Raw genomic sequence first — 18,319 nt, 5'->3', positions numbered from 1 at the left:
GCGCAGGCAGGATACGTGATCTGGGGGCCCAGGGCTTCCAGACTTTGTTCTCCGGCCTGGAAGGTGAGGTGCCGGCGCTGAACCGGCAGACAGCACCGTGGATGGATTTCTCCGGTGCGGGGAGGGGGGACCCCACCTGCCGGCCTGCCCTCCGCGCCCCCAAGTTTGGCGGGTAGCGGCCCCTCCCTCCCTCCGTCCTTCCCGGGAGCGCGCCGAGGCCCCGGCGGGCGCCGGGCGGCAGTTGGGCTCGGCGGGCGGGGGCGCGCGCGGGGAGACCCTACCGGCCGCGGCGCGCGGGGCCGGCGCGAGCGCGCTCGGTTGGTGCGCGAGCGCGACTCCGCCCCGCCCGCCCGCCCGGCGCGCGTCCCCGCGTCCCCGCCAGGCGGCCCTCCTCCCCCAGCCCCGGCGGACGGGGTGGATCCCGCCCGCTCCCCTCCCCCGAGTGCCGCGGCGGCGGCGGGCGCTCAATGAGAGACGCCGAGTGGTCGGGTCGCCGAGCGCTCGCCTAGGCGGCGGCGGAGCGTGAGGCCAGCGGGTCTCCCCATCCCGCGAGGCGGCGGCCGCGGCTGCACAGGTCGGTGCTCCGGCGGCGGGCGGGCTGCGGAGCCGGGGCGGGCGGTGCGGGGGAGGGAGAGGGAGAGGGGTGCGCGGTGCCCCCCGGGCGGAGCGGAGCCGCGGCGGCGGCGGCGGCGGCGGCGCGGGGAATGGCGGCGGCGGCGTGAGCACCCTCCCGGCCCCCGGCCCGCGCTGCTCGGCCTCGGCGCGGGGAAGGGGCGGCGGAGCCGGGGCGGAGGGAGGAGGGCGCCGGGGCCCGGGGCGCACCTCCCCCGGCGGCTCGGGGTCCCCCCCGTCCGGTCTGTCTGGGAGCCGGGGGCGCGTCGACCCCCCCGAGCTCGTCTCGCGCCGGGTGTCCCTCCGCGGTGGCTGCAGCCCCTGCCTCCGCCCGCGCTGCCCGGCGGCGCCGCAGCCTCCGGCCAGGTGAGCGGCGCGGGGACCGCCGGGCGAGCCACACCCCCTCCCCGGCCGCGGCCGCGGCGCCCCCGGAGCCCGGTCGCCTGCGGAGCGCGCCGCGGCCGCCAGGGTGACCTGTTGCGGAGCGGGCCGCGGCCCCCGTGGCCCGGCAGCCTCGGACCCGGGGCGGCCGGGGCTGCGCTGGCCTCGCTCGGCTCGGCCCGGCGCGGCGCGCGGTGCGGGGCCCGGGGCGCTGCCCGCGGTCGGGCGGCTGCACCGCTCGGAGCGGGCGGGTGGAAAGGAGATTTTCCGGACGGCTCAGATCAAACACTTGCAAAGCCCGGCTATCTGTCTGCAAATATCCGGAATTCCACTGCAGTATCGGATTAGCAGGGCTCGTAAACACCGCGCCGGGGAGGTGACTTGGGAGCAACCGAGCCCCCCCGAGCGAGGAGCTCCTCTCTGGGAAAGAGCCGCAAACCTGTGCGGGGCCGAGCGGTCCCCCCCTGCAGCCCCCCGCCACTCCTTCCCTGTGGCCGGGTGCGCGGTGTAGACGCAGGCGAGTTTCAGGGTACGTGGGCGTGTTTGGGAAGAAGCTGCGAGCCGATAGGAGGCACCTTGTGCAAATGTTAATTTGTTTGAACTGGGAGGGGTGAGGGAGGAGGAAGAGAGGGCACCGATGTTCGCCGTGGAGGAGGGGCAGTGGAAACACTAAGAATTTCTTGTTTAGGAGAGCGCTACAAAGAAATATCTTCATACCCAGTGTTTCAGACCACGAAGTGGTTCATTGAGCTTTATCTCCCATAGGCCCTGGGTTTTTTTTAAGATGCAACGCGGCAGCTGCTGTAGAGAGAGCCCTTGTTTTCGTACCAGCGTTGATGGGTTGACTTTGGTGGTCTTTTGTGTTCACCCTCAGATTGACTCCTGTTTTCAAGTCTTTTTGAGGAGGACCATCAGAATTTGAGAAAACTTTTTTGATCCCGTGCACGCATAGTATTGCAGTCACAGATCCTACCTTGTTGTTCATAAAAGCCTGTTGAACCCAGATGATTATGCTTTATACAAGTGCTGTAGAATCATGCATACAATGTTTATTATAACATTGTTGCTGACTGTATTACTGTAGACTTTAGCGTTATGAAGGAACTTATCCAAAACTATTATTTTAATAAAAATAACCTCTAACTCTTTGTAAGCATAAAGTTTACTAGCTTATAGGTAAACTATAAGGACAGTAAATGGTTTTTTTTAATAAAAAACTTCGTTGTAATTTAAGCAGTTTATTTTCTCTTTTTAAAAATTCAGTATAATAATTTTGAAATGGCAAGATCTTCCTTTTTTCCATTTTATTCCAATTTTCTTTCAATTAGGAATTTGACTTTTAATAAAAATACATTGGTGAGACTCCGGAAATATTGTTCACTTGCCTAAATAATTCAATATCGCAACAGGACTTTAAAGATAGTGCTTGCATTATCAGGATTGCAACATACTTTAATATCAGAAAGAACACCAAAATTTTTTGAGAGAAAATACAACTGAAAAACTGGATTTGTGAATCTTTCATGAACTTCTGTTACACATGTGAGTAGTGTATTTGTGGATGTTTAAATATCTAGTACATGTCGTCTGATACCTGAGAGAGTAGTTGTTTGTGGTGAATGATGGCTATGGAGGTGAAATTGCTCTGTTGCAACTTCAAACATTGAAGCTTTTGTCCAGATCCTTCGTTCCCTCATTCATTCATTCATTCATTCATTCATTGAACACATATTTATTGAGTACTTGCTTGGTACCTAAATGTTGGGGATACAAAGAAAAAGATAGGTCTGTGTCCTGGTAGAGCTTAAAGGGTAAGAGGGCAAATAGTCTACTGCTTCCTTGTCAGAAAACAGTGTTTAATGTTAGTTTAAGTAAGAACTCTGATGAGTTGTGTTTTTTTTAATTAAGGATATTATTTGTGTTTTTTTCCTTCTAAGAATAGTGGGAATAATACTGAGTGAACAAAAGCAGTAAGACAGTTGTTTTAAGGGTGTCTGGTTCCCAGCTATACCAAAAATAAACATCCTACCTGAAATTAGATAACACAGAGTTTACATGTAGCTAAACAGCTTCATTCTTTTGGCTTATTTAAATGAAATGTTTGCTAAAAATATTCCCTCTTGGTGCTTGTTTATAATAGGAGAGTCTAATTCTTTTTCAAGTCTAAATTAAAAAAAAAATAATCATCTGGCTGGCTGGCTGTGTGTGTGTGTGAATGGACCAATGTCCTACTTTTCTTCCATAGAATCTATAACCATTAATAGCTGAAATCAGAAAAGCTTGAAAGTGATTGGTTCCCTTTTTGATTGAAATCTGACAACTATTGGTGTCATTCTTTACAGATTTACAAAGCTTTTCGCTATATTGATACTTTGATACTTCTCATTGACAGGACCCTATGTAGGCATTATCATCTCCATTTTAGATGAGGAAAGGGTTTGGAGATGGTAAGCATACAGGGAAAGCAGAGAATCCCAACCCCCATGGCTATACTGTGTTCCACGCTGGAGAGTAAGAAGCTGTGGAAAGAGCATCCACATCTCTTGCTACTACAGTTCAGCATGGAGTATAGCTCCTGGGCTGCTCGTCCAGAAACCCCTAAACTTTAAACTCAACTAGTTACTGAAATTCAGTTAACCGAATTTTTCCTTTTGTGAGTTCAACTTCCAAACCTATTTATATCTAAAAGTATTGCTTGTTTTGCTATCTAAATGAGATAATTTGGTTTTATATCTCATGATATAAATATTTATAGAATAAGTTGTGTTAAAATCAATTCTGCTTTTTGATTATGTGGTTTTTCTTATGTAATGGAAGAAAATATGGAGTGAAATTGTTGCTTCAATCTGAACATATTTTTTAAGTTACTCAATTTTCAATGAAAAGATAAATTGTTTCTTTAAATGTGTGTTATTCCCATCGGTTTAGTGTTTCTCTTTTGTGAGAGAATGAAGATTATATGTGATAAATTTTGGTAATTTGAAATTAATCTGTAATCTTTCTTGATCAATATCTTCAGCCTTTGATTTAGGAAAAAAAACACTGGAATTTGAAATGGTTGACATCCACCTAATCTATGGGAAGAAACGAGTTTGTGTATACAAATGTACCCCATCACATTAATAAGCAGTGGCTTAGGCACAGGGTGCCTGGTAATCTGTATATTCCACTACAGAGACCCTTCAGTACTGGCTCTTCAGTGAGCCGTTGCTTTGGAATATGAGAAGCTTAAAACGTCTATCCTACCTTGAACTTAATTTCGTACACTTCTTTTATTTTACTTACATGACCTTTTCTCAAAACAGATTCTCCTTTTTAGGTTGATTTTTCCTTTTGGCTGTGTCTTGGAGAGCCCTTTTCTATTTGTTGATTCATTTTATGTATTTTTCCCCCCAAGATTTTTAATTGATTTTTAGAGAAAGGAAGGAGGGGATGGGGAGGGAGAGAAAGAGAGAGAGAGAATGAATCATTGATTGGCTGTCTTCTATATACCCTCCTACCAGGGAGAGCCCGCAATTGGGATGCTCTGACCAGGAATCAAACCCACAACCTTTGCTGCATGGACAACACCCAATCAACTGAGCCACACTGGCCAGGGCCTGAGAGCCCTTTTCTGAAAACTGTACCTACATAACACGCCTATCACACTTTACCCTTACCTTTATTTTTCTTCACAACATTAATTTATTTGGTATTCTAGCATATGTTAATTTCTTTATATTATTATCTGCTTTCCTCTGGATGTAAGCTTCATGAAGGCAAGGGCTTGTGTTGTATTCACTGTTGTATTCCTAGCATCCAGAAAAGTGCCCGGCACCATAGTCAATCCCAGGTATTACGTGTGGAGTGACTGAATTATGTGTGGAGTGACTGAATTAATAGGCATTAAGGGTTACAAAATCCATTAATTTTATTTGTTTTAACTTTTTTTATAAACTGCCTCATTATATTCAAACACATCAAGTAATTGATTGTTAAAAATTTTTTTAAAATATATTTTATTGATTTTTTTACAGAGAGGAAGGGAGAGAGATAGAGAGCTAGAAACATCGATGAGAGAGAAACATCGACCAGCCGCCTCCAGCACACCCCCTACTGGGGATGTGCCCGCAACCAAGGTACATGCCCTTGACGGGAATCAAACCCGGGGATCCTTCAGTCTGCAGACCAACGCTCTACCACTGAGCCAAACCGGTTTCAGCCAAATTTTTTTTTTAATTGGGCAAGTCCAGGGACTCTTACCCTTCTGCTGACATTTGCACTGTGGCTCATTCCTGCAACACATTAGTTTGTGATCGCCCTTCACAGAGATTCTGACCATTCTCCCTGCCTTTTCCCTGTGTTGAGCCTGTGATCTCTGGACTCCTGCTTTCCTCTTTCTCAGTTGACACCTTTGTTTTGGTAAAATGCCTCCCTCGGTAACTTTCAAAAAAGAAAGTATGAGAAGGTAAAACTTTTGAAATGTTTGTATTGCTTAAAATATCTTCTATCATGACACTTGGTTGATTATTTGGCTGGTCTGAGTATGGAATGCCAAGGTGAAATATTTTTCCCTCAAAATCCAAGGGCTCCCATTATAATTATCTAGCTTCAGGTGGTTGTTGAAAAGTCTTATGCCTCCCAATCTTCATAGTGCCCTGTTAAGATCTTTTCTTTGTCTTCAGTATATCTGATATGTCTCTGAAGTTGTACATGTCTTGTGTGGATCGTACTCATTTCTTGTGCATGGCACTTAGTGGGCCCTGTCAATGAGCAGTGCCTGTTATAGATGAGACGAGAGGTGACCTAGCATGGAGGTCAGCATATTTTCTCTTTAAATGGCTAGATAGTAGGATATAGTCTCTATGGGCAATACACTACATACAGTTCAGCTTTGCTTCTGTAGCATGAAAGCAGCCTTCAACAGCGTGGGCTGTGGTTTGCTGAGCCCTGATCTGTGCATAGGTGGAGGATAGAGGTAGGGAGAGAAGACAAAATATGTTGACAGATGATAGTGGTTGGAGGAAGCTCCCATCTGAGGTTTTCAGTTTACCTTAGTGAATGGGAAGCAAGGTCATTGGCCGAGAGTAGGAAATAAAGGGAGTGTGTATTTGAGGTTTGAGAAGAGGGAAAAATATATGACATAGTCACCCATCCAAGAGTGGAAAGGGAATAAAATAGAGAAATACAATGTGATTGCCAGGCAACATTAAGGGCTCACTTGAGATAGATGGTTTAAATTCCATATTTCTTACTTTAATAGGAATACTGCTAAAATCTCATCATTAAGAAGATCTCACCAGCCGAAGCCAGTTTGGCTCAGTGGTAGAGCGTCGGTCTGGGGACTGAAAGGTCCCAGGTTCGATTCTGGTCAAAGGGCATGTACATTGGTTGCGGGCACATGCCCGGTAGGGGGTGTGCAAGAGGCAGCTGGTCGATGTTTCTCTCTCATCGACGTTTCTAGCTCTATCTCTCTCCCTTCCTCTCTGTAAAACATCAATAAAATATATTAAAAAAAAGAAAAAGAAAAAGAATATCTTCACCATATTGTATGCACATAAGCCTAACCAGTGGTCATGGACAACAGGAAAGTGAGGAGGGGTTTGGGATGGGAATGGGGGGATGAGGACAAATATGTGATACCTTAATCAATAAAGAAATTTAAAAAAAATCTCACCATAGGTTATATACTTAAATTAGGTAGGGTTATTTTTTTAATCTTAGAAATATTTTCATAAGTAATATACATAAATGTATGTGTATTTTTTTACAGAGAGGAAGGGAGAGAGATAGAGAGCTAGAAACGTTGATGAGAGAGAAACATCGACATTAAATGTACACATTTAGTCTCTATAACTGCTTATTTATATAGGAATGTCAAAAGAAAGTACTATAATTTTTTCTCAAATGTAAATTTTGATTTGGAAATCATTCATTTATTTATTCATTAAAAAACAAACACACCACATCATATAGCACTTTCTCTGTGCTAGGAATAGTTCTTGGTGCTAAAAGACAAAAATACTTGCCTTTATGTACATTTACATTTTAACATAGTAAATGATATATACATTAGTAAGAAAGTAACATTGCAGAGAAAAGAGGGAACATAATGTTATTATATTTTTCAGCTTTATCTACATTAATTTAAAAAATGTGTAAGATATTTGAAGTGTACAGTGAAGTTGAGCTATGTATACACATATTTACCCTTTGTGTGTGTGAGATAACATTTAAGTTCTTCCTTAGCAAATTTCACATTATATAATAATGTGTTATCCACGGTAATTACCATGTTATAAATGAGATCCTCAGACCTTACTCATCTCATAATTGAAAATTTGTACCTTTTTACAAATCTCTCCCCATTTTCCTCAATTTACTATACATTTTTGATAACTAAAAGATTAAGGAATACTTTCTAGTCTTAGATTTTTTTAAAAATATGTGAATAAGTATTGAATTTTATTAAGTGCTTTTTCTGTATTGGCAGAGTTGATCATAGGTATTTCCTCCATTAATCTGTTAATAAAATGTATTACATTCTTAGAATATCTCCTGTTTGTATTATTGGGTCCTACTTAGCTGTGTTGCATTTGTTTTTCCCCTCTACACTGCTGAACTTATTTACCATTATTTTACAATTTTTTAAAATCCACAATTGCCAGTAAATAAATCTATCAAAGGTTTATATATATATGTATTGTAGCTTCAGAAGCCTGCTGGCTATATAAAATGGGTTGTGAAGCTCCCCAACCCCCCCCCCCCTCTTTTTTCCCCCTGTTTTCTGAAATAGTTAGATAACACAGGAATTATATGCTTCTGCAGGGAAGTATGGATATAACATGGAAGGTGAAAATTAAAGTTTCTAGAAGAAAACAGAAAAATATCCGCATGATCCTATGGTAGGCAAAGGTGTTTGTTTTCAACAGTACCCAAAATTCTTAACCAGAAAAGATTGATAAGTTGTCCTTCATTATGTTCACCATAGGATACTCTTTAAGATAGTGAAAAGGCAGTAACACACTAGAAAAGATGCCTGCAGTATTTAAATCTTACAGAGGACTTGTAAAAATATGTATGTTTCCCTAGCGTGATCGATCAGTTGGTTGGAGCCTCATCCCAAGCACCCAAGAGTTGCGGGTTCTATACTTGGGTTTCAGGCTCCATTCCCCTCAGGGTGTCAGGGTGAGTAAGGGAGGCAACGATCAGTGTTGCTCTCTCACTTCTTGTTCCCCTTTCCTTCCCTCTCTCTCCTCTCTCTAAACATATCCTTGGATAAGGACACACACACACAGACACAAACACACACAGCCCATTTCAAAACAATTGGGCAGAAGACAGGAATAGCCTTTTACCTATATTTATTTACTTCTAGTATTATGGCTTAAAAGTTTTGCATCTTAACTCACCCTATTTTAGTAAGTTCTAACTTTTTATCTTTTTATTCAAATTGTTAGCTAAGTATCAAAGTTAACGGTGTTTTGAACAAGGAGTGGCAGACTCAAATGTGCATGTTTGAGAAACATTAATTTTGGTTTCATCTAGTCTAAAAATTATCAGTTGCATTTTCTATCAAATGTATAAATCCTGTAGTTTAATATATATTGAAAGGAATGTTGCCTTAAGTTTCTAAATACATAAAGTTTCTAGAAGAAAACAGAAAAATATTCACATGACCCTATGGTAGGCAAAGGTGTGTGTGTATTTTCAACAGTACACAAAAAGTTTAAACCAGGAAAGAGAAGACAGTTAACTAACCATTTGAATAAAAAGATGAAAAATTAGAGTGTTTTTGGAATCCATCGAATTGTTTGCTAAGTTAAATTGAAAGTCAGTTTTTGTGTGTGATATAGAGAGTGGTTTCTTTTAAGCCTGTGCTTAAGATTTGAATGAATCTAGGCAAATTACTTTATTTCTTTATTCTTCAGCCTCCCTCGTTTGTAAAGTGGGTGTAAGAGCGTCTTTTCCCAGGATCATTGTAAAGATTAAATGAGAAAGTGTAATAAGCAGAGTGTTCAACTGAACTAGCTCTTCCCTCTCCCTCTCTCAGGACCATGAAGAGCAGGTGTAGTCACAGCCTGGCTTATCTGTGGGATTTCTCCAGATCTCTTGGATTATTGGAGCAATTATTCTTTAGACCACTTCCCATCCTGATTTAAATTCACAGGATTTGACAGAATGTCCCTGGCCTTCTGGCATTAGCTTCTATGACAAATCTGTATGTTTTCTTTTGCTGTTTTTAAGCTGCTCTTCTGAATGTCCTGGAATCTTTCTAGATCTTCATACATTTCAGGGTGTTGTAGGTTGGTGGATTAATAGGTATTTTAAGTTTGATATAGTTTTTTATTCTGTAGGTTGTTGCTAAGAAAACCTCTGTTGCTGTTCTTTTAGTTTTGATTTGCAGATATTCTTTGTATAGGCTTGTGTGGTTTAAATCCTGCCCCTTAAAGCTGGGGGACAGGAGTAAGTCTACTAAAAGAGAAACATTTTGAGGGTATCTTATGGATAAGAAACTTCGCTTTTGACTTGCTTCTTTTTGACAGCAGTATTTTTTAATGTTTTCTGTGAGCATAATACTTGTAAATGTTACCATAGAAGTATGATACTTTACATGCATTTACATCTTGGGGATACACGAAATTTTCTACATAAAATCACAGTAAATAATGTAAGACCATATGTATTGTAGTTACGTGTTATACTGCAGTGCAGTTCACAGGAGAGGCTCAGAGAGCACACTGGTCCTCAGGGGACGTTTCATTCAGGTGGAAAGTACATGTAGCATTGGGGAGGAGCATAACTGGAAATGCAGCCACAAGAATTCTGGTATGCTCTGACTGAAGGGTTTATTTGGGATGGGGTGCAAAATACAGTTACATTTGATAAGGTGGGACCCGATTACTCAGCCCTTAGAAATTAAGCAGGTTAGAATTAAAATGATAGTACTTATTATTACTAACTTTTAGCTTCCTTTCTTTTTAAAATATTTCCTTTCTTTTTAAAATTTGTAAATGAAGATTGGAAGAAAAATCCAGTTTAGAACCTGCCTTTTTCTTTTTTAACTTTTTGTGTATTAAGTAATCTTCCCAATAAAAGGGCTTAAAATAACATTGATAGGGAAGTTTTATTAATAAGTATTATGTTTACTTTATTCTTTCTGCCCTTAGCTAATTATGTAGCAGAAAGTTGTAAATTTAAAGCCTTTCTCTGCCATTAAGGAAACCAAAGGTGTAGGATAGAACCCACCTGCAAAAAGGTTTTTAAAGATCTCACTTGGAGGTTTGAACTTCAGGGAACTAGAGGTACTGTTGAAGCCTGTGTTGCGGTTGTCTATCTAAACAGTGTGGGCAGCTGTGAGTGGGCTGTAGAAACGACAATTGTTAATACATCCAGCTCCCCACCTGCTTCAGGCCAGTGTGGCCCAGCAGATACAGCTGTAGGAGTGGATAGGATCAGTGATGTTTACTACTACTTTCTGAGCAGAATGGAGTGTGATAGGTGACAGTAGGTTTTCCTTCTCTCAGTGGTTATACTGTTGTCATAGTATGGCAGGCAGCCTTTGATTTAACAATAGCTGCACCAATGACTCATGTCATACCTTAGTGACACTGTAAATTTTGTGATCTCCTTAATAACAACCAAAATTCATATTTATAACTGCATAATTATCATAACTAAATAAATGAGTAATACTGACAAGACTTTGAGCCTCAGATGAGAGCTGACTTAGCTGACTCACTGTCCTAGACATATGTTTTATAATTCTGGTCTGCCCACAGTTCTTTGGAGGAAATATACTTTTTTCTATAGCACATTGCAGAGGAACCCTCAATAAATAGCTCTGGGGCTGTTTTGGTTTTGTTTTTACCTTGTAGTACTACAAGTCCTAGTATATTGCAACTGATTGGTCCAGGAGTGGGCATGTAACTTAAGGGCTACTAATTTGTAACCCAGTTAACAATCTAGGCTTGTTCTAGTAGGGAAAATTATAGCCATAATTGGGAGGCATGGAGTTACTTTGCAGTTGAGCCGTGGGAGCTGAAGTTTGAAGAATGCATTAGTGTACAGGCCTGTAAAACCAAAGTTTAAGAGATTGGAAAGGAAGTACAGTATAAGCAGAAGCTGTGAGTTAAAGAAATGACACCGGAGATGAAGAAGCCAATTAGTAACTAGAAAAGAATAGGGCATCTGTGCCAAGAGAAGCACAAACTTCTAAGAGCAAAATCCTGTGGTGAGAGAGAGACAGGCACAGAGTATGTGATGGACGATTTTGGTTTCTGACCTGTAGATACTCTCCTCTTATTACTCTAGTCTTCTGTGGCTCCTGCTCTTCTTGAGCTCATTTCAGTTTTTTCTCAGGAAAGAGTCAGACTTTTGGCAATGGAATTCTGGCTCTATCTTTTACTAGTCATACCTGTGTAACCATGGGCAGGTTGTTTAACTCTCTGTATCCATTCTTATCTGTAAAATGAACATCATAATATTTACCTTCCTCATAGGGTTGACATGAAGATTAAATGAGATGACACATGCAAATCTTTTAGAACAATTCTAAGCACATAATAAATGTTCAGTAAATCATATCATATATAATGCTATTTGGGATCATTTGCATTTCTTGCAATTAAAAGTGAATTTCTTGCAAGCTAAGGAGTTAATTTGCTTGCAGATTTTATGAGAGCAGTGCAAACCAATATGTGGGCTGGGTAAGCAAGATTACTTTAAGTAGTGCATAGGGAATTTATTAAAAATACTGTCTTATTCATTGTGAACAACAGGAGTTGCTATTTATTAATAGCATTTAATAGATGCTTGGTTCTATTCTAATAATTTTACCTGTATTAACTCATTGGATAGTCATGATATCCTGGTGAAATAGGTACTATTGTTATTTTCATCTGAAAGAGGTAAAAACTGAGAAACAGGGAAGCTAATCATCTTGCTTAAGATTAAGCTGAAACCAGTTTGGCTCAGTGGATAAAGCGTCGGCTTGAGGACTGAAAGGTCCCAGGTTCGATTCCAGTCAGGGGCATATACCTTGGTTGCGGGCACATCCCCGGTAGGGGGTGTGCAAGAGGCGGCTGATTGATGATTCTCTCTCATCGATGTTTCTAACTCTCTATTCCTTTCTCTTCCTCTCTGTAAAAAATCAATAAAATATATTTTAAAAAAAAGATTATACAATACATTCATAAAGTGGTATAATGTTATTTGAAGGTAGACCATGGTAAGTTAAAAGGTCTATATAATAAATTCTAAAGCAATTATATTTTTTAAAAGGTTACAAGTAATAAAACAACAAAAGAGATAAAATGGATTATATTTATGTAATTCAAAAGAAAGCATAATAAGAAGGAAACAAATAACAAGATTATAAACTTAAACATAAACAAATCAATAATCATGTCAAATATAAGTGGCCTAAACATACCAGCTAGAAGACAGAGATAGTCAGATTGTATACAAAAGCAAGACCCAACTATATACTTGCCTATAAGAAACATTCTTTAAATATAAAGATACAAATAAGTTAAAAGTAAAGGATGGAAAACACCATACTTATAGTTGTCAGATGACATGGCTATATTAATATCAAAGTGAACTTCATTCATAGCCAAGAATATTTCCAAGGACAAAGGATGTCATAATGATAAAGAGGTTGGTTCATCAAGAGGACAAACAGTTCTAAACATTTGTACTCTCTTAATAACAGAATTTTAAAAATACATGAAATAAAAACTGATGGATTTCCAAGGAGAAACAGTCAAATCCTCAGTTTTTGTTGGAGATTTCAATACTCTTGAGTATTGAAAACTACAGAGGTATAGTGAACTTGAACAATACTGTCAACCAATTTGACCTACCTAATTAATGTTTATAGATTAATCCACTTACCAGCAGAGAATATTCTTTTTAAGTTCATAATTTGGACATAAAACATGTCTCAGTAATTTAAAAGGATTTAGATTTCGTGTTACCTGATCATGATGGAATTAAATGAAGAATTAACAGAAAATTGGAAATTTTTCTAATAATTGGAAAATAAGTAATACAATTCTAAATAATCTATTGATCAAAGAAAAGATCAAAAGGAAATTAGTAAATATACTGTATTGAATAAAAATGAAAACAATATATCAGACTTGTAAGATGCCAGTAAAGCAGTACTTCAGGGTCGGTTTATAGTACCGAATACCTATATTAGAAAAGAAAAAAGATCTCAAATTAATGACCTCTATTCCACCTTGAAAATGAGGGGGGAAAGGTAAAATAATTAGAAGAAGGGAAATGGTAAAGATCAATGTGTAGAAAACAAACACCATAGACAAAATCAAGGAAACCAGAAACTGGTTCTTTGGAAAGATCAGTAAAATTGATAATGCTCTAACCAAACTGGTTAGCATCAGAAATGACAGGTGACATAACTACAGATTCTACAGATAATAAAAAAATAATAATACTATGAACAACTTGATGCCTGTACATTTTCCAACAGAGCTACAATGGACAAAGTCTTTAAAAGGTACACACTTCCAAACTTCACTCAAGAATAGACAACCTGAATAGTTCTGAATCTATTATAATTAAAACAGTTTCACCAAAGAAAAAATTACTCTAGGCCCAGGTGACTTCACAAGTGAATTCTAAATTTTAAAGATGAGTTGTACTGGTTTTACACAAGCACTTTCAGAAAATTGCAGAGGTTGGACTACTTATTAACTTTATGAGGCTGGTAGTACCCTTATGTTCAAACTAGACAAAGGCATTATGAAAAAAGAAGACTATACAGAAATATTCCACGTGAGCATACATACAAAAATTATACACAAAGGTATAGCAAATTGAATGCAGCAATTTATTTTAAATAATAATACATCATGACCAAGTGGGGTTTATTTCAGGAATGCAAGGCTAGTTTAACATGTACATTCCATATAATTCACTCTGCCAGCCAACCACATAATCATCTCAATAAATTCAAAAAGAAAGAAGTATTTTACAATCTTGCCTTCATTTCATATAGTAACTAAGCAAATTAGGATTGTGAAGGAACATCAACCCAATAAAACACAAAAAACGAAAAAAAACTACAGATAATGTAGTTTTGATAAAGCATCAAATACTTTTTCCTAAGATCAGGAATAAGACAAGGTCATCTACTCTCATCACTTCTGTTTCAAAGTTTACTGGAGATTTTAGCCAGTGCAGCCAAGTGAGAAAAAGAAATAAAAGGCATCTAGAATGGAAAGGAAGAAGCAACTTTTAAAGAAAAGTTTTTATTGATTTCAGAGAAAAGAAGCGGAGAGAGAGGTAGAAATATCGATGAGAGAATCACTGATTGGCTGCCTCCTGCACACCCCCTATGGGGATTGAGCCTGCCACTCCGGGCCTGTGCCCTGACTGGGAATTGAACTGTGATCTCCTGGTTCATGGGTCAACATTCAGTTGCTGAGCCACACCAGTTGGGCAAAAGTATCTTTTTCTGAAGATGACATGACTGTATAGAAAATCTGATGGAACCTATGAAACTACTAGAAGTAATAAGTTACGTGATACATGATCAATATATAAATATCAGTGTAAAGCCGAAACCGGTTTGGCTCAGTGGTAGAGCATCGGTCTGCGGACTGAAAGGTCCCAGGTTCGATTCCGGTCAAGGGCATGTACATTGGTTGCGGGCACATCCCTGGTAGGGGGTGTGCAAGAGGCAGCTGGTCGATGTTTCTCTCTCATCGACGTTTCTAGCTCTCTATATCTCTCCCTCTCTGTAAAAAATCAATAAAAAATATATTTTAAAAAAATATCAGTGTATGAACACTCAGAAATTGAAATTTAATAAAACCAGTGCCATTGATAATAGCAACAAGTATGAAATACTAAAAACCACACAACATTGCTGAACGTAATTTAAAGAAGACTTAGATAAATGGAGAGGTGTTCCTTGGTCGTGGGTTGGAAGACTCATTGTTGCTAAGATGACAGTTCTTCCCAGATCTGTTGGTTCATTGCAGTCCTAATAAAAAGTTTGACAGGCTTTTTTGAAGAAATTGACAAGCTGATTCTAAAATTCATGTAGAAATTAAAAGGACCTAGAATGGCAAAAACAACTTTGAAAAAGAACAACAGGCCGAAACCGGTTTGGCTCAGTGGATAGAGCGTCGGCTTGGGGACTGAAGGGTCCCAGGTTCGATTCCGGTCAAGGGCATGTACCTTAGTTGTGGGCATATTCCCAATAGGGGGTGTTCAAGAGGCAGCTGATCAATGACTCTCATCAATGTTTCTAACTATCTCTCTCCCTTCCTATCTGTACAAAATCAATAAAATATATATATATATATAAAAAAAGAACAGAATTAGAGAGCTAATACTACCTGATACTACAGATTATTATAAAACTTCTCAAAGCAGTGACAGAGTCCCCAAAATAAGTCAATACATGCCATGCATGGTCAGTTGAGTTTGCAGAGGCAATTTCAGTGAAGAAAGGTTATTTGTTTAGGATTCTGGCACAGTTGGCTATATGCAAGTGTATGAACTTCAATCTATATCTTGCACTGTATACAAAAATCAAAATGAATCATAGACCTAAATGTAAAACCTAAAATTATCAAACTTATTTAGATAAAAACTAAATTTTTGTGATCTTGAGTTAGGCAGATATTTTTTTAGGAACTAGTTCTAAAAGTATGATCCATAAAATAACATGTTAATAAAATGAACTTCATCAAATTAAAAATGTTTGCTCTTTGAAAGATATTAAGAGAATGAAAAGACAAGCTGAAAAAAATATTTGTCAATCAAATATCTATCTGGTTAAGAATATATATACATACACACACACACATATATACATATATATATACATATATATATATATATATATATATATATATATATATATATATATAAATGGCACTCTCAAAAACTAGACTGTTTATATAATATTGAATGGCTAAAATAAAAAAGATGGCCTTACCAGCTGTTGGCAAGGGTGTGGAAGAACTGGAACTCGACACAGTACTTTGTAGTTAAGACTGTAAAATAGTTCTTAGGAAACAGTTTGGTGTTTCTTAACATGTTAAATATAGACCTACCAGCTATTCTACACCTAGATATTTATTGGAAAGATTTGTATAATAATATTCACAGCAGCTTTATTTGTAATAACCACTAAAACCCGAAGGCCCATCAGTAGATGAATGGATAAACAAATTATGATATATCTATACTACTTGGCAATAAAAAAGGCATGAACTGTTGATACACACAACTCAATGAATCTCAAAATAAATATGCTGATTGAAAGAAGCCAGGCACTTGGTAGTGACAGGATATACTCATTATCTATCTTGATGGTGGAGATTTCTTCACAGATATGTACTATATACTTTGAACCTCTGCAGTCCATTGCATGCCACCTATATGTAAATAAAGCCATTTACAAAAGTGATGTAGTGAAGATCCTAATATAGATAAGATATTGATAAAATATTTATGGAAAACTGTTTATATAACCTGTATTACTGCACCTTTCACATAGTTATTTAAATATACACAAAGCTGCCCTGGCTGGTGTGGTTCAGTTGGTTTGGTGTCATCCCTTGCTCCAAGGAGTTGCTGGTTGGATTCCTGATTGGGGTGCATGCCCTAGTTGTGGCTCTATCCTTGGTGAGGAGTGTGTGGGAGGCAGGCTATTGATGTTTCACTCTCGATGTTTCCCTTTCTCTACTTCTCCCTTCTCTCTCTGAAGATAGATAGAAAAATATACATATACTAGAGGCCCGGTGTATGAAAATCATGCACTGAGAAGGGCGGGGGGAGCTTTCCCTCAGCCCGTCCTACACCCTCTCCAATCTGGGACCCCTTGGGGGATGTCCGACTGTTGGTCATCCCTCTCACAATCCAGGACTGCTGGCTCCTAATGGCTCACCTGCCTGCCTGCCTGATTGTCTTTAACTGCTTTGGTCTACCAGCCTGATAGCCCCAAACTGCCCTCCCCTCTGACCTGATCACTTCCAACTGCACTCCCCTGCTGGCCTGATCTCCTCCAACTGCCTTACCCTGAAGGCCTGATCCCCCCTCCCTGCCCCCCCTGCTGGCCTGGTCACCCCCAACTGCCCTCCTCTGCAGAACTGATCTCACCCCAACTGCCCTCTTCTGCCAGCCTGGTGCCTCCCAACTGCCCTCCCCTGCCAGCCATCTTGTGGTGAACAACTTGTGGCAGCCATCTTGGGACGATGTCGCATGACACCACCTAGGCTTTTATTATGTAGGATGCACAGATAAAAGTCTATTGAAATCTTTTTCTTAGAGATCATTAAGAAATTTAGTTAATTTGAGCAGCAGTTCTCAACTGGGGGGATTTTGCCCTCTGAGGGATATTTGGCAGCATCCAGAGACTTCTGATTGCCAAAACTGTTGATGGCATCTGATGGCTAGAGGCCACAGATACTACCAAACAGCCTGTCATGCACAGCAGTCCCTCTCAACAAAGAATTGTCTGGTCCCAAATAACAATGGTGCCATAGTAGAGAAGCCCTGCTTTCGAGTGTAGAAAGTTGGTTTAGCTCTTAGTATTTGAATCCTGTGTTGAACATATTGACAAAACAAGTAGCTGAACAAAAACCTTTGGAGAAAATTGTCTTGGATTTGGGACTGTCTGGATGACGTGTATATGAGACTTTCACTTTTGAAGTAATTATTTTTGTATAGCCACTTGGAGTTGATCTATTTGCAGTATTTGTTTTCATATCATTTGGGGGGGAAACTTAAAATATCACCACCAGTGGTGCGTAATTGTAATCAATAGATTAAAATTTAGTTTTTATTTGCTTTTGAAATAATTAGTGCTATCTGAAACTGGAAATTCTGGGTTAAGATTCAGTAATTTAAAAGGCCTATTTAGCTGCCTTTTTGCCAGTGTTCCACAAATAGGCCAGGACACTGGTTCTCAGAGCCGATACCTCATTGGTTTTCCATTTAAAAAGTGGAAGAATGAGGAAAAGGACAAGGATTTGAATTGGGTTGAGAACTTTGTCCCTTAGTATGTTGCTTATGAGGAGCTATGTTTTTTTCCAGATAGGATAATACTTTTGTACTATATTCGATTTGATTAGGATTAGTTTGCTGCTCCTTAGGCACTGATGTTCCATGGCGAAATCTGGTCCACATACAGCCTTCCCTGCATATGACTCCCAAATCTTGTCCTTAACACATTAAGCGCCCAGTCAGTCACCGGTGACTGACACTATACTTTCCGTCTGGGAGTATTTTCTGGAATATAACCTGCTCTTGTTTTTGTTCTAGACCAGAGGTTGGCAAATTTTGTGGAAAGGCCCAGATA

At 40.1% G+C, this 18,319-nt stretch overlaps 1 protein-coding gene across 4 annotated transcripts in view; it reads left to right on the top strand.

The window, feature by feature from the left end:
• Window positions 1-399: 399 nt before the first annotated feature.
• The window catches only part of RALGPS2 (Ral GEF with PH domain and SH3 binding motif 2), a 109,451-nt gene continuing 91,531 nt past the window's right edge, over window positions 400-18,319 (top strand). For 2 of the 4 annotated variants that reach the window (XM_045583182.1, XM_036441919.2), the window contains exon 1: window positions 402-574. The gene's annotated coding sequence lies outside the window, so the exon portion shown is untranslated. Of the gene's footprint in view, window positions 575-18,319 lie in introns of all 4 variants that reach the window. The other 2 variants (XM_036441922.2, XM_036441921.2) reach the window with 2 other exon arrangements.

The sequence above is a fragment of the Pipistrellus kuhlii genome, unplaced genomic scaffold (genome assembly GCF_014108245.1).
Source record: "Pipistrellus kuhlii isolate mPipKuh1 unplaced genomic scaffold, mPipKuh1.p scaffold_m20_p_18, whole genome shotgun sequence".
In the NCBI taxonomy this organism is placed as follows: Eukaryota; Metazoa; Chordata; class Mammalia; order Chiroptera; family Vespertilionidae; genus Pipistrellus; species Pipistrellus kuhlii.
The sequence above is the reverse complement of the archived record's forward strand: the minus strand, read 5'-3'. Positions and strand labels throughout refer to the sequence as shown.